This window comes from Hibiscus syriacus, unplaced genomic scaffold, assembly GCF_006381635.1.
Source record: "Hibiscus syriacus cultivar Baekdansim isolate YM2019G1 unplaced genomic scaffold, ASM638163v2 tig00000340_pilon, whole genome shotgun sequence".
NCBI lineage: Eukaryota > Viridiplantae > Streptophyta > Magnoliopsida > Malvales > Malvaceae > Hibiscus > Hibiscus syriacus.
In genome coordinates this window covers 7,616,714-7,634,076 of record NW_024061783.1, presented here as the reverse complement: position 1 = coordinate 7,634,076, position 17,363 = coordinate 7,616,714, and the positions used below count along the sequence as shown (strand labels likewise).

The following is a 17,363-nucleotide window of genomic DNA, read 5'->3' as shown; positions in this document are numbered from 1 at the left end:
GAATGAACACTCTTACTACCGGACCCTGAGTTGAGAACAATTCCCTTAACTCACGTCGAGACACTCTTCTGCTTAGATTATCAATGAACGCCGACCATACTTCCTCGGAAGAAAACTTTCCTTTCAATTTTTCTCTCTCTTTCTCTCTCTACGTCTCTATCTCTCTCACTCATCTTTTCTCTTGTTATATTCATTATCATTAATCTTTTTTTCTAATATGTTGGTTGTTAAGTAGTCCAATAAATTGCGGATGATTTCAGTACCAGTCTCACTTCTTTTACTTCTCTAGACAAGCAAAGTATAATGTAATTGATTATAGACAAAAGCAATATTTATTACCATCCATCTATTCAATATGAAGCTCACTAAATGAGGAAAGCAAACTGAAAAGGAAGATTAGCCACCAGAACATTATCATATCTGTACATGTTGCCTACACTTCGTTGGTAGCTGACAGAGAACATCCTTCTTAAGCCTGCGGATCATGACTGTAGCCTTCATCAAATTGTGCAATTCTTCATGATTACTAGCACCTTGATAAGTTCCAAATACTCCCTGGAAATTTGGCCAAAGGAAAAAAAGTTGTTCAATACCTAATGTAATGGGAATCCTTAAAAGGTTAAAGATCTGCCATCCTCGAATGAATGTCACTTACACCTTTGCAATATCGCTCACCACACTTTCCTATATACACTAGGATACAAAGCTTCCAGCTGCAAGTTGTACAAAAATGTCGACAAAATTACTAAAATGCAACGTCATAAAGCTCTAAATCTAGCAAAGCATATTTCCTACATAGCATTTATAGAACCTGCTTGAACAGCTCAATCGGCCGGGACGAAGCTGGAGTTCCAGTAAGTAATATTGCATACTGAGCTTTCTGAAATTTCAACAAAAAGCAACACTAAGAAACACTAAAAGGAATCAAAGATGCAGTAAATTGTTCATGATACTTTTAGCTAATTATGATCATTGCTGCATGCTTCTTTCCATCCATATTAACAATCAACAATCTCAGTTGATATTATATTTGAGCACTTTGTGTTCTATTTGGCAAATTTCTTGCTGCTTGCTTCACCCCACCCAGCCGGGTAATTGGTCATATTCATACTACCTAAGAAGTGAAATAGTATCGCTCTGGCCTTTTAAATTGTCGATATTGAATTATCATCCAGTTTCTTCAGTAAACCAGCAAACATAGCATTTTGAAAACCAAACCGTCTATTATGGTAAAAGGTGAATTTCTTTCAGAAAATTAAGGAATTCATAATATAGTTAAGTATGAACATAAATAAAAAGCAGATTTAAGCTTCTATCACCATTTATCAAAATAGAAATACCTTTATAACGGGAAGGGAAGCAGTTGTCCTCTTTGCTTGACCATTTTTCAAAAAGTGAGATTCATCTGCAATCACGACCTACCAAAAGGGGGAAATCAACGGTAGAAGCATGTGCAAACAAAGAAAATTTTCAAATAAACAGGACATCTATAAACTTCATGCAAGAATCTTGTACTGAAAACCCAAAAATGTGCATGGACAAAAAATACAAACAGCCAAGTCAAACCATTCCTGCTAAATATGACGTGTCCTATAACATTCCAAAATATAAAAAATCTCTAACATAAAAAAACTAAAAAAAAAAATCAGTCATTTACATTCTTTGTAAACTAAGCAGTGTTGTTAAGGCAAGCATCTAGGCCCACAGCATTGCACTTTAGTGCCAGACAGCACAAGTGCCTCAAACAATTTCTGGCAAGGAATATTTCATCGGGCGGATGCCTATGTGAATTTTCATGAAAAAAAGGAGTTTTGCACTTCATACATTCGACTAAGAAAAGAAACACACAGACTTTTAAATAGGATGTGTGTTACTTATACTATAGTCCTTTATCTACTAGGTTTCTGGTCTCCTAAGATTCTTATTGGCTAAGAACTTATCTACAAGGACTCTTATCACCTAAGAAAATAATCCTTGAACTTATCTACAAGGACCCTTATCTCCTAGGAAAAAAATCCTTAGTTTTAAAAGGAGCAAGGTGTACCGAGGCTCAAAAGGTTCCTGGAGCCTAGGTGCAGGGCGAACGCACACACCTTTTGTAGGTAAGGTACATTTTATGCTAAAAAAAGCATATATCCAGACCCATTACCTATTGGGTCACTCTTGAAGCACTTAATCTCCTCCCCACTCTCCATTCATTCACCGTTACTTGTCCACTCCTCAAGAGTCGAGACCCATTTCTGAATATGCGTTTTAAAACTTTGCCATCGCCACATATTATTATCACAAAAGGCCAAATAGAGGAGATCTAACACAATCAAATATGCAAAGAGTTTTGGCTTACCACACCTTTTTTGCATCATCAGTCAACCGGAAAGCTTGGGTTATCAGTAAACCATAAAATCTTAATTGCATAGACAACTAAATACCAGATCATGTAAGTCAAGTTTCCTCTAACAAATGATTGATGCTTACCCATATGCTTCTTGTGCAAGTAGGAGCCTATTGCTATAAAACTGATGCAGAATTGATGCAGGTATAAAACTTAGGATTTTAAGCAATAATCGGTTACATTTGCACAACTGGACAGGTGGCAATGGCCACGGACAGGTGGCAGACCCTGCACCTGCCTTTTCCCCCACAACCATAGATGGTTGCCAGGTGGAACAATATGTTCACAACACTAAACAAAAAACAATGAAGGCATTTATCTCAGGCGTCAGAAGCGGTGCGCTTGCACCTCTTCAAAAAGCCACAAAAGCGTGCGCTTAAGTGGGCTTTTAGTTACTCGCTTTGCCTCTATAGTTGGAGGCGTTTCTTTATGCACCCACATACTCTTTGTGCTTTAGGCACGCCTAGGCGCACTTTTTAAAACTAAGAAATAATCTAATCAGATAAAACTGATCCTAAAACAATAAACTCAAAAAATAAACGACTTCTAATTTTGGCTTCTTTCTACATTCCCCCTTTAAGTTGGGGTGTATATGTTATACAAACCCAGCTTGGACTTGAATTCATCGAAGCTGGTTCTTGGGAGAGCTTTGGTGCAAGCTGTAGTTGAGTGGAAATGTAACTCAGCTGAACTATACCATTGTTGACCTTCTTTGAAATAAAATGTTTGTCAACCTCCATATGGTTGATTCTTTCATGGTATATTGGAATTTTAGTAATACGTACAGCAGACTGACTAGCACTGTGCATTTTGATCTGGTCCATAAAGTTTACTTTCAACTAGCTTAATAATCTCTGAATCCACATTCCTTCACAGATTCCCAAAGCAAGTGCTCAAAATTCTGCCTTTCACTACTTGAAATCACATATTGCTTTTGTTTCTCCATGTAACAAGATTGCCCCAAACAAAGGAGCAATAACCACTAGTTTTCTCTCAGTTAATTAATTAGCCCAACTTGCATCAATGTACACTTATATCTCACGGCTTTCACTCTTTATAAAAGTGTAAACCCTGATCTGGTGTCATCTTTAGGTATCTAAGGATTCAGTTTACAAGCTCTAAATGTTCTTCACATGGATCATTCATATGCTCGCTAACAATATTCACTGAGAATGCAATGTTTGGTCTTGTGTGTGATAGATAGATCAATTTGGCTACTAGTCTTTAATATTGCCCTTTATCAACTGGTACCTCCTTCATTTTTCCTTACCTTGATGATGGGATTCATAGGTGTTTTTTTGGTTTACACCCAAGCATACCAGTCTCGTTTAGTAAATCTAAGATGTACTTTCTTTGAGATATCACAACCCTTGTATTATATGAGCAACCCCCATCCATAGAAAATATCTGAGAGCAAAACCTAAGATGTACTTTCTTTAAGATATCACAAACCTTAATTTCAAACTTAACGGCAAGTACTCCTTTCAGTTTGAAGATTTCTTTTGAGTCGTCTCCAATTATAATGATGTCGTCAACATAGGCAATGAGGATAGCAATTAGCAATTTTACCATTTGAGGAGGTTTTAAAAAATAAGGTGTGATCTACTTGGTCTTGGACTGATTGTACCCATATGTGATCACTGCTTTGGCAAACCTATTCAACCAGGCACGAGGGGATTGTTTTAGTCCATACAATGACTTTTTTAGCTTGCACACTAGAAAGCTATTCGAATCGTTTTCTAGGCTTAGAGGTATCTTCACGTAAACATCTTCAAGGCTCCTATTTAAAAAGGCATTCTTGATGTCAAGTTGACGTAGAGGCCAGTCTTTATTAATTGTTAGTGATAATAGTACTCAAACTGTATTCAATTTGGAAACGAGTGCAAATGTTTCTTGATAATCAATTCCATATGATTGAGAAAGCCCCTTTCCACCAACCTAGGTTTGAACTTCTCGACACTCTCATTTGCTTTGTACTTAAGTGAGAAAGCCCCTTGCAATCTACTGGCTTTTTTTCCTTGTGGTAACTGTGAAAAGATCTAGGTTCCATTGTTGTCCAAGACCTTGATTTCTTTTTTCCATGCTGAAATCTTTAAAGCTTCTTGAATTAATTTTGGAATCTGAATGCTACCAAGAGATGAAGTAAACGCTCTGAATGATGGCAACAATTTTTCGTAAGCCACACATTTCTCAATAAGATAGTTGGTACATGTTCGGAAACCTTTTCTCTGAGCAATAGGAAAATTTGAATTATCAATAAAAGAAACAAGAAGCTCACTAGATGAAGATTCCATACAACGCTAACTTCTGAAGCAGGAGGCTCCGATTCAATTTCTTAACAGTCTCTTATTTGTGAGTTATTCTCTAGATTTTAAGGTCATCCTCTCCTAGAATAAACATGAAGTTTCTGATATTTTTGTTGAGATTTAGGTTGAGTGGACTCATTGACTTGAGACTTGGATGGTGTGTTGTTTTGAGGAGTTGTAGAAGGTAAGTTTTTTGGATTGAAACTTCGAGATGGAATGTACACAGATTGAGTGTTTTAATGGCTGTCTCAAAGATAAAATATCCTTGAGTTTTCCCCTTGAATTGCAAATTTGGAAAATAGGGTTGATCTTAAAAAATGTGACATCCAAGGACTTGTACATCTTCTTAGTAAAAGGAAAACAACATACATATAACATGTGTGGAAACAAAAGAAAAGGAATTTTTTGTATGTTTTACAGGATAAAATCAAAATTATATAATATAAGTACAAACATACATATAACACGCATGCATATTAACCTTACTTCACATAGGATAGTATAGGTGAGTACTCTTTTTCCTTTTCCGGTGCGTGACAACTTTGGCTATTCATAGTGCCTAGAACGTGCCTTGCACTAATAATGATTTGGTATCATCTTCATGATTTAGTATCATTTTTATGATCCAAAACACCTTAGTGTCAAATATAGTATAAATAAACACGTACAAGCAGATCAAACTTTCATCATTGGAGACTAAATAATACAAAGTGTTTTGTATTTTTAGTTTTTTAATTGGATAGAAGAGAGAAAAGGTTAAGTAGTAGTCTGTCTGCCCACTCTTCTTGGCTTTGGAAGGGTGTTTTCAATTATTTCTGGTCAGATGACAGTTTCAGCATAGGGTTTCGTAATATTTTGGTGCTGCAAGTAGGGAAAGGGAATTCAATTCGATTTTGGCAGGATGTATGGATCGATAACCTTGCCCTGAGATGGAGATTTCCTAGGCTCTTTACATTATCAGTTAACAAGGAGGGGTTTGAAGACACTAGTTTTTTTATTTCATTTGTTTCTTATATTTTATTTATTATTATTTTGTTTTAATATTATTATTATATTATTTTATTATTATTAAATAATAAATAATTTTAATACATTGCAGGCCCAAAACCTGACCGGCCCAGTTACAAGAGTCTAATCCAGACCGGCCCAATAAGAAACCCTAAACCCATTTAGGGTTTTCATCTAATGCCCCAGTCGCCTCTCCTTGTCCACCGTTGGATCTAGCTTAGATCCAACGGTCCAGATGATCCCAGCAACAAACCCTAGGGTATCATAACCCGACGCCTCTGTTGCCGCCGCTCCACGTCGCTTCACACACTGCCACGACGCCAACCGAGAGCCTCCAGAAGACTCAAAGCCAGCCGTCCACGTTAAAGGCTACTGTGAGTCACCACTAAACTTTGGTGACTCACCAAACTGCCACCCTTTTACCCGGTCCAAGACGAGCGCCGGTGATGGTTATAAAACCATCGACCGAACCTGCAAGAGAAGACCACGAAGCAACAGAGAGAGAAGCCACACAAACAAACCCACAGCAACCACCGACAGAAAATAGAAGAGAAAGAAAGAAAAAACGGAGAACCACAAGCAACACAGCAACCAAAAAAAGCCAAAATACCGAGATAAAAATCGAAAGAAACCTTACCGAGGAAAGCCACACCACCACCGGAGTAACCACGCACCTCCACGCTCCACCACAAGCCTTCGAAAACCGAAGGTATTTTCATAGATTTGCTCCGAATGGGAGCTTTTTAAGAGAAACGGACATCAGAATCGTCATTAGGACGATCCGATCTACATTTTGGTATAAGGTTTTATTTTTCGGCCACTGGAGGCGGTGACCGACGGCGATTGGCGCCGAAATTCCCTCCGGTGAGGGAAACTAGAGAGAAGACAGAGAGAATTTGTTCTCTCGGTTTTAAGAGAGAGAAAGGGGAAGAGAAAATAAAAAATTTTGGCCTTAAGGTCGTTCGGTTTAGGGTTTAAATACCCCTCCCCGAATGACGTCGTTTTGGGGAGGGGTCTGTGTGTAATTTATTAAAGGCCAAACCTCGTCCGCAGTCCTTATAGTTTGTAATCCTTTCATTTTAGTCACTGAAATTTATTTCTGAGCATATTAATTTTGCATTCAAGTTTTAATTTATTATATTTTAGTCACTACCTATATATATTTATATATTTAGGATAAATATCACGTTTAGTCCCTAAAATTTTGATAACGTTTATTTTAATTCCGAAATAATTAATTAAGGCTAAATTCGAATTAGATCTGTGAATTTTAATATTTTACATTTAAATTATGTTGTTTTAATTATGTTTATTTTAGTCACTAAATTAACAATAAGGTAAAATAACATGTTTATCCCCTGTAATTTTGAATAATTAATTATGAATTAGGTATTTAATTTTAATATGTTATAATTTAGTCACTAATTTCAAATACTTTCATTTATCTTACAAGTTTTATTACTTTTTATATTTTAATACTATAGTTTTAATTTTATTTATTTTAGTCATTGTTTATTTATATTTATATTTTAATTTTATATGTTTATATATTTAATTATTATTGTTATTATTATTATGTAGTTATATAAACATATATAATAAATAATATTTATTTACTTATTTTTTTATATATTAAATAAAAATCCTAGCTATAAATTTAATTTTATATAAATTACTTTTAAGAAAAATAATCATATTTTAATATTTATTTATTGTTTAATATTAAGAAATGAGATGTCTTAAAGCACCTAGAAGTCTTTTTCTGATATTTTTAATTAAATAAATATCTTATTTTTTAAAATTATATATTAATTTATTTTAATTATTTTTAGAGAAATGTTTTATTATATTTATTTATTTTTTAATATTAAGAAATGGATTGTCTTAAAGCACCTAGAAGTCATTTTCTGATATTTCTAATTAAATAAATATCTTATTTATAAAATAATATATATATATATATATATATATATTAATATATTTCTTAAAATTATACTAATAATTTGAATAACAGATTATTAAAATATATATTTTTAATTTTTTTCCAATAATAGAGAACAATTTATAATTAATGAGTACCAATTTTGGGCGTTATAGGGTTGTTAATCCTTCCCTAAACGTAATCGACCACGAATCCCTTCTTTACTAAAAATATTTTTGGTTATACGCAGCTCAGTTTATCTTTTAAATTATGTTTTCTTAAAAACTATTTTAAAATATTGTTTTTAGGTATTTGACCTACCTAACTCAAAAAGGTCAATGACGACTCCCAAAACATTTTTTAAATCAAAATCATTTATTCATTTTAGTTTTCCCGCCAAGTAAAAATTTCGTGCCCGAGCAAAAACCGGTTACGACAGCTTGGCGACTCCGCTGGGGACTGGTCAAGCTTTAAAATCAATTATAAATTGTCTCTATTAATTAGAAATTAAAAATTCATATATTTAATTTATAATTCTTTCATTTCAAATTTTTTATATATATACTTATTATTTTCATAATATTTTATATATTCTTCTTTATTACTGTTTTTATTTTATTTTCAAGTATTAAATTTCATTGTTTATTTGTTTGTCAGAGGTTTGAATATTTCTCCTCACACACAATACGTACATTGCATAACATAAGCTTTATAATCAAGCTTGTCCCTTTTAAGTGGGAGTGAAAGCGACGTCTTCGTGAGAATTTATTCTCCATGTCAGACCTAGCAAGTAACTTTCGAGGTTCAGATGCTCTATATCTTCGTGAGAATTTATTCTCCATGTTAGGCATAGGGAAACGTGTCCCCTCGAATTGAACTCGATCCGCTTAAGTTTGTAGTGGACTAAGATTGAGGGTTGGCAGCACAAGGGGGCACTAACAAGAACAATTCGGGTACCTTTACTCTTAGAACTGAAATTCTGCATGTAGTAAACCCTAGAAACTCTTCCGATCTAAAGTCATGCCGAAATTTTATAGGCGTACACGAAAGAGAAATGAATTCTAACTTTTTTCTTTTAATTTATTTATTTTCTTGTTGAATAAATTGCATATGAATTTAAATTATTTAAAGTATGCTATGTAGAAAGCATGTTTAAATAGAAATATTTGGGTAGACATTAAATTAAATTTTTTCTTCTTTATTATTGAAATTAATTCATTTCTTTTTATGTTTTTTTTATTTTTGTTGTTTGCATTGCATCATACAGGATTAAAGGTATTGATCTTCGAGTTAATCGTCTCATTGGAAAACCTTCATTTATGGATAAAAAGTATTCAAATCAAATAGTTCCAAACTCATAAGTAAGACAGTGGTCTGAGGACTTACAAAGACAAGGGGGAGACAGTTTGCAGGATGATTATGTACCTGAGTTAGCAAGTTATGCTCCGGTTTCTCTAAAAAGAAATGATATGCAAGATTTGCGAAGCATTTGGGAGAGTTGAGACTCAAACAAGAAGTTGCAGTTCTATCAGTCTTACGGGGACATCCCATATTTGTTCTATGTCGAAGTTGATGAATTGCTTCGAGCCCTGATTCAATTCTGGAATCCCGGATATAATTGCTTCACTTTCAATAAGGAGGATTTGGTTCCTACTATTGAAGAGTATACAACTTTGCTACATATAGAAGGGGCTTTGGAGAATCGAATTTATTCAAGGTCATTTAAAACTCAACCTTTCCGAGTTAAATTAGCAAAGATTGCAGGAGTACGAGAGGAATGGGTAGTGGCCCGTACGAAACATAAGGACGAAGGCGAAGGCATTGCTTGGACCAACATCAAAGAAATCATTCAGAGTCATCCAGATGATAAAGTACGATTTGATCTCTTGACTCTGGTATATTGGTATGGTCATTTTCCCGAAAGCATTGGGATACATTGAGGCTGCAGTAGTAGATTTGTTCGAGCAGCTACAAAAAAAGGTCAATCCTGCTTCTGCAATTCTAGCAGACTTTTCGATCGTTAAGCGCTTATAGGAGACTGGGAGGTGGACGATTTTTCGGATGTGCACAATTATTATATGTCTGGATCCGTAGCCATTTTTGGAGGACAGAAAAAGTTTCATACCGTCGCTTTAGTACGGACTACTCGGCGTTCAAAGAGTTTCTGGAGCAAGAATGGCCGAAAGAAGTCACGAAAGACATGTGGATAAATGCCCTTCGAAATTTGCAAAGCAATGACATCGTTTGGCGCGCCCCGTGGCAAATTCAAAGGGAATTCTTTTACAAATGTGGTGACTACAATTGGGTGATATTGCTCGGTTTATGGGGAGGAATTGGATATGCACCACTTCTGGTTATAAGGCAGTAGGAGGGTCGTCAATTTGTTCCTGTTACTGCTGGGTTACATTCGTCTGAGTTTGCATTTCATAGCAAAAATTACAAAAGAAACATCATGGAGGTCGTTAAAGCTTAGAAAACAACTTTCTGTATTAGAGCCAAAGCAGCGAAAGTAATGTTAACCCCTGATTATGATGAATAGAGGTCTATCAGGAAAAATGAAAATATTCCTCTACCAGACCAAAATGAGGATATCTCTATAGAAGATCACATTCGGGTAGTCCCATCAGAGATAGAAATCCTAAGAGCTGAGTTTGAAGCAGAAAGTGAGGGTTCAAAAGAGTTAGAACAAATGCGACGAGATAAAGCTATGTTGGGCGTCGATGTTGACTTTCATTCAGCACAATGTGCAATGCTGAGGGAAAACAAAGAAAAAGTAGATGGTGAGTTTAGAACGTTAAAGAAGAATTATCACGAGCTGCAAAAATCTCGAAGAGCATCAGGATCGAACAAAGCAACAACACAGATGACCAAAGAGTTGAACATTGAGAAATGACAAGTCGAAGATTTGAAAGGAAAGAATAGTCGTTTACTCAAAAGCCTTGAGAAAGGAAAGCAGAAAATGGAAGATCTTGAGGTTGACAAAAGGGAACGAATTATAAAGCACAAAACTGAAAGTCGTGAGATTATGAATAAAATGCAGAAAGAAAGGGATCGAGCCAAAGAATTAGAAAATATGAAGAATAGCATGCTTGAGGGGTTTGAGGTTGAGAAAAACACCATGTTCAAGGGATTTGAAGCTGAAATGAACAATATGATTGCCGAACTTGAACTTAGGGGCCAAAGGATTGAAGAGTTCGATGTTGAAAAGGAAAAATGAGATTTGGAGAAAAAGAACTTCAATACCAGACTCGAAGTAGAGCAAGAGGTGGCCAATAATTGAATGCAATGATGTAGAAACAAGAATGTGCAAATCCAGAAGCTTAATCAAAGGAAACATGAAACATGAAACACGAACAAAATTTGAAGAAGATTTGGATCAGTGTAGAAACAAAAACATAGAGTTTAATGCTTACATCTTGCAACTTGAGGAATCATTATTCTAAGAAAAGGTTCGTCTAGGACCTACTGATCTTAAAGAGAGTTATGAGGAGAATGCTTCACTACGAAGACGAATCTGAGATCTTGAAAATACTTTGCACAGTTGTCAAGTTAGAATCACCGAGTTAGAGCAAACTCTCGATGGAACTAATGAACAATGGCAAAAATCTACTGATTTCTATGAAGAAAGAAGTGAAGAAAGAAACAACATGGTATTCGAGGCCATGGTACAAATGAGCGAAGTTGTCAGATATATTGGGGAGTTAGCTGCTGAAGCAAAGATCATTCAGCATCATGTTGATCCAGTTTCTAAGTTTGGAAAGAAGATGTCATGGCTGATAAAGGAAATCATACAACTTAATAGGAAAGCTATGTCGTATCTTTAGTTATGAACTATTATATATAAACTTTTGTCTGCCGATGGAAGTTGTTATATGACAGTTAACTTTTTGGGATCAATACCTTTTGCATACATTCATTATCCATTACATTATTTTCTTTATGTATAATTTTTATTTTACATTAACATAAACATTCATTAAATAAAATTTGAAAAAATAATATGAAAAGGATTTTCAATCGCAATTATCCTGGCCAAACAAGAAATTCAACACCACTACGGTACTAAAAAAGCAACTAAGAAAATGGAGGATAAAATACAACGTCTCGGAGGAACAACATAGTAAAGAACAAGCAGAAATGAGAATGAAGTTAGAAAAAATTGAAGCTAGCATTGCAAACTCACAAGACAGTATGATGCAGAAAATAGAAGATATGCTCAAAAAGCAAGCTACCATTGGAAAAATTCATAAAAATCATGTATCTTTTGACCAGGAACCTATGTATCCTTTAGGTTTCCCACCGGAACCAGTTTATCATTCTGGTATCACACCTGTGCAAATCTATGCTCGCACTTCAACACTTCAAGAGACCAAACCTAATGAAAACCAACAAGTGGATCCCGCGTCTTCAAGCAAAAATCCGCTTATGTCAGATATGAAGATAGGAGAATTTAATCCTGAGCATCTAATTTCAGATTTGAATGAGTTGAATGAGAAAGAAAAAGTCAATGAAGAATTGACCAGACAGATCAAGAGCTTGGAGCAAAGAATAAAATCCGTAGAGGTAATTGAATCATTCTATGGATTTGATGCCAGCGAGTTAAGTTTAGTTCCAGACCTAATCCTCCCCATCAAGTTCAAAGTTCCTAATTTGAAAGATATGACGGTACTACATGCCCTTCGTCCCACATTACCATGTTTTGTCGCAGAATGACATGTCATGTGAAAGACGAGAAATTGTTAATTCATTGCTTTCAAGATAGCTTGACAGGACCAGCTTTAAAGTGGTATACTCAATTGACCAAAGCCAACATTAGATCATGGAAGGATCTGGCAAAAGCATTTTTAGAGCAGTACCGCCACGTTACAGATATGGTCTCCGATAGATGAACTCTCCAAAATCTGGAGAAAGAGAACAATGAAACATTTAGACAGTACGCTCAGAGATGGCGTGATACAGCGTCCCAAGTTTAGCCACCATTATCAGAAAAAGAAGCCACAGTGATGTTCGTCCACACTTTAAAGGCTCCATATTTAGGCCATGTAATGGGGAATACAACCAGAAATTTTGCAGATTTGGTTATTTCTGGAGAACTCATTGAGAATGTCATGAAAAGTGGCAAAATGGAATCAAGTGAGGGGTCTAGTTCCAAAAGACCCATGTATCGAAAAAAGGAGAATGAAGCTAACAATGCGAACGCCTACAACAAGGATACCTCGAAAAGTGTTACGATAACCCAGCCAAGGGTTAAGAAGGAAGAAACAAACACTAATCGAACGGAATCCAGAGGATCTCGCAGGGAAAATGAAAGGCCTTCTTTTGCACCATTACCAGTACCCTATGCTGAGATCTATGATTCACTATTGAAGGCAGATGTAATACGGCCTTATCCCTTGATTCCTATGCAACCACCATTCCCTCCATGGTACGATGTAAAATCACACTGTGTTTACCATAACGGAATTACGGGTCATTATATTGAAAATTGTTTGGCATTCAAAAGGGTGGTCCAAAATTTGATTAATATTAGCAAATTGTAATTCAATTCACCAACTACGTCAAATCATCTGTTGCCAAATCATGGAGATAAAAGCGTGAACGCAATCCAGGAAGAGAACATAAGGAAAAAAAAAACTGATGTTTCTAAGATTAAATCTCCCTTTGGTTGGATATTTTAACAACTCCCTATCTGGTATGATTCAGCAACAATTCAAGCCAAAGCATAATGAAGGCGAGAATTATTGTGAATATCATCACGAAAAGAGACATGGAATTCAACTATGCCCTGAATTTAGGGGATTGGTGCAAAATTTGATAAATGACAAAGAGATAGAGTTCTTTGAAGAAGAACCAGGAAAAAGGGACGATGACATTTGCGCATCAGAAGATTCTAAACCTAACCAGAGAACAAGTGATCCAGTGATCATCACTGTGAAATCATCTACAGTGAATCCTGCACCAACAAAGCCGAAAGTGGTTATCACAACTCCTTTACCATTTCCATATAAGGATACCCGCAGGGTACCTTGGAATTATACTACCAATATTTCAATGGTATGAGGATCTGTTTCTCTGGAAAAAGCAGAAGAGAAAGTAAAGAGTGTGGATTCGACATCTGAAACAGTAAGTGAAGTCGGATTCTTTACAAGAAGTGGGAGGTGTTATTCCCCCGAGACATCAAATGCATCAGAACAGGCAAAAGGAAAAGGAAAAGCTACAGTGATAACCCAAAAGGTATTTGATGATGAATCCCCGCCAACCGTTAATGAGCCCGTAACAGAAAAACAAGCACAAAATTTTTTGAAATTTCTGAAACATAGCGAATATAGTGTGGTTGAACAGCTACATAAACAGCAAGCGCGAATTTCAATTCTTGATTTGTTGATGAATTCAGAAGTACACAGAAATGCCTTGATGAAAGTTCTTAATCAAACATTTATCCCTGAAGATATATCTCAAAACAAGCTTGACAGGATTGTGGGGCACATAGCCGCTGATAATTACATAACGTTCACTGATGATGAAATACCTGAAGGTGGAATGGGATCATTAAAAGCTTTGAATATTACCACACATTGTCATGGCCATGTTTTTCCAGGAGTGCTAATTGATAATGGATCTGCTCTTAACTTGATGCCACTGGTCACACTGCAAAGGATGCCGGTGGATAAATCGCACATGAAGTATTATCAGAACATAGTGTTAGCTTTTGATGGCACTCAAAAGGAGGTGCTGGGAAAAATGGAAATACCATTGTTGATCGGACCAGTAGTGTACAATGTCGATTTTGTGGTAATAGATATCCACCCTACATATAATTGTTTATTGGGGAGGCCGTGGATTCATTCTGCAGGAGATGTTCCTTCTTCATTGCATCAGAAACTGAAGTTCATTGTTGATGGTCAACTAATATGTGTAGGAGCCGAGGAAGAAATCATTGCTTCTATAACAAGTGATGCTCCGTATATTGAAACCAATGATGATGCTCTCGAGTGCTCTTTCCGAGTTTTGGAATTTGTCAATGCAACCTTTATTGCTGAGGGAAGCAAAATTCCACATCCCAGATTGTTTGATTGCACTAAAATGACTGTACGACAGACTTTAGGCGTAGGAGCTAAAACTGGGAAAGGTTTGGGAAGGAATCTTCAGGGAAGTTCAGTTCCTGTAAGTATGAAGATGAAGAAAGATTGTTTTGGGTTTGGATTTAAGCCCAACTTTCAGCAAAGGAACAAAGAGATGAAAAGAAGAGGTGAAGATAGAAGGGCAAGACTAAAAGGAAAAGAAGTCTCATGGGAACGCATGTCTTTCCCTCACTTGAAGTCTACATTCAAATCAGGAGGAATGGTTAATGTGGAGCAACAGCTGGTTGATGCTCTTAAAGAAGAAGAGTTGACAAAAGATCAAAGAGCATGATTGAAGAAGCTATGGGAGGATTATTTATCAACATGATCACAAATGACCACAAGACTGGCAAATACTTGGCTGGAATTCGCCCTTGTCTTCCTGGTAAAACGCTCAACAGTTGGACTGCTGAAGATCTCCCCGTAGTTTTTAGTATTAACTCAGAGTAATACTCAGAACTAATCTTTTATGCTTTAGGAATATAAAAAGTTTTTGTTATCTTGTAAGGGCAATTATGTTAAGTTCACATAATATCAAATATAAGTTTTCTTAAAATTCTCAAATGACAATCATTTTTTTATACCTTACATTTTTACATTCATTATTTATTATTCTTTATATTTATTTCATAAATTTACTAAATCCTTTCGAAAATATGTCCGATTTAAATTTGCAGGTGTCACAATGTTAATAGCATGATTATTCCTAAATTTAATCATGAGATAAATTTAGAGCGTCTCATATGTTTGGTGGAAATCAATGAGTGTGAGGATGAAGTAGAATGTGATGTTCCTACTGAATTGTTAAGACTGGTAGAAAAAGAAGATAAACAAATCTTACCTCACAAAGAAGAGATTGAGACTGTAAATCTGGAACCAATGAAGAAATGAAAGAAGTGAAAATTGGCACTACTTTGTCAGCCCAGATAAAACAAGAATTGATAAATCTCCTCCAAGAGTTCAAAGATATCTTCGCCTGGTCTTATCAAGATATGCCTGGTTTGAGTACAGATATAGTGGTCCATAAACTTCCGATCAGTCCAGAATATAAACCTGTTCAAAAAAAGCTCAGACGAATGAGGCCAGAAATATTGTTGCAAATTAAAGAAGTGATGAAACAGATTAATGCAGGTTTCCTACAAGCAACCAAATACCCAGAATGGGTAGCCAACATAGTTCCAGTACCAAAGAAGAATGGGAAAGTTCGAATGTGTGTGGATTACAAAGATCTCAACAAAGCTAGTCCGAAAGATAGCTTTCTATTACCTCACATAGACACATTGGTGGACAATACTACAGGACATGCATGGTTTTCCTTTATGGATGGCTTTTCAGGATATAATCATATAAAAATGAACCCTGAGGACATGAAAAAAATATTTGTAACCATATGGGGCACATTCTGTTACAAAGTAATGCCATTTGGATTGAAAAATGCAAGGGCAACGTATTAGAGAGCAATGGTAACTCTGTTCCACGACATAATGCATAAAGAGATTGAAGTATATGTAGATGACATGATTGCCAAGTCCCGAATCGAAGAACATATTCAAAATCTAAGAAAGTTTTTCCAAAGATTGAGAAAGTATTAATTAAAGCTCAACCCCGCTAAATGCACTTTTGGGTAACATCAGGGAAGCTTTTGGGATTTGTAGTCAGCAAAAAAGGAATCGAGATTGATCCAGATAAAGTAAAAACAATTCAAGATCTTCCATCACCTAATACAAAAAAAGTAGTTCGAGGCTTTTAGGGGAGATTAAATTATATATCTCGATTCATTTCTCAATTAACTGACAAATGTGATCCAGTATTCAAATTACTTCGAAAGAACAATTCTGAAGTATGGAATGATGAATGTCAAGAAACTTTGGATATTATTAAGAAATATTTATCCAATGCCCCCATTTTAGTATCACCAGTGCCTGATAGACCGTTAATCCTCTATTTAACAGTCTTTGAAAATTCGATGGAATGCGTACTGGAACAGCATGATGATTCTGAAAGAAAAGAGAAAGTCATTTATTATCTGAGTAAGAAATTTACTAATTGTGAAATTCGATACCCGCCAATACAAAAATTATGTTGTGCCTTTGTGTGGGCTACTCGAAGACTCAGACAATACATGTTATATCATACCACTTGGCTGATATCTAGACTTGATCCTTTAAAGTTCTTAATGGAATCACCAGCTTTGACAGGCAAAATGGCTAGATGGCAGATGTTATTATCCGAGTTTGATATTGTATATGTCAACCAAAAAGTGATAAAAAAAAGTGTCATAGCTGATTTTCTGGCCAGTCGTGTATCAAATGATTATCAGTCTTTGAGTTTTAATTTTCCAGATGAAGATTTGTTGTGCATATCCATAAATGAAGAAGTCAAAACAAATGATGAATCCTAGAAGCTTTATTTTGATGGAGCATCCAACGCCTTGGGACGAGGAATTGGGACAGTGTTAATTTCTCCAGAAAATATTTATTATCCTTTTACAAGTAGATTGGAGTTCTTTTGCACCAATAACATGGCGGAATATGAAGCTTGTGTCATGGGATTGAAGGTAGCCATAGAAAGAAAAATTAAATTTCTCAAGATATATAGAGATTCATCGTTAGTGG

The 17,363-nt window shown here is 35.6% G+C and overlaps 1 pseudogene; it reads right to left on the bottom strand.

Annotated features, from left to right (window-relative positions):
- LOC120203782 overlaps positions 1-17,363 on the bottom strand; it is a 43,097-nt pseudogene that overhangs the window by 10,414 nt on the left and 15,320 nt on the right.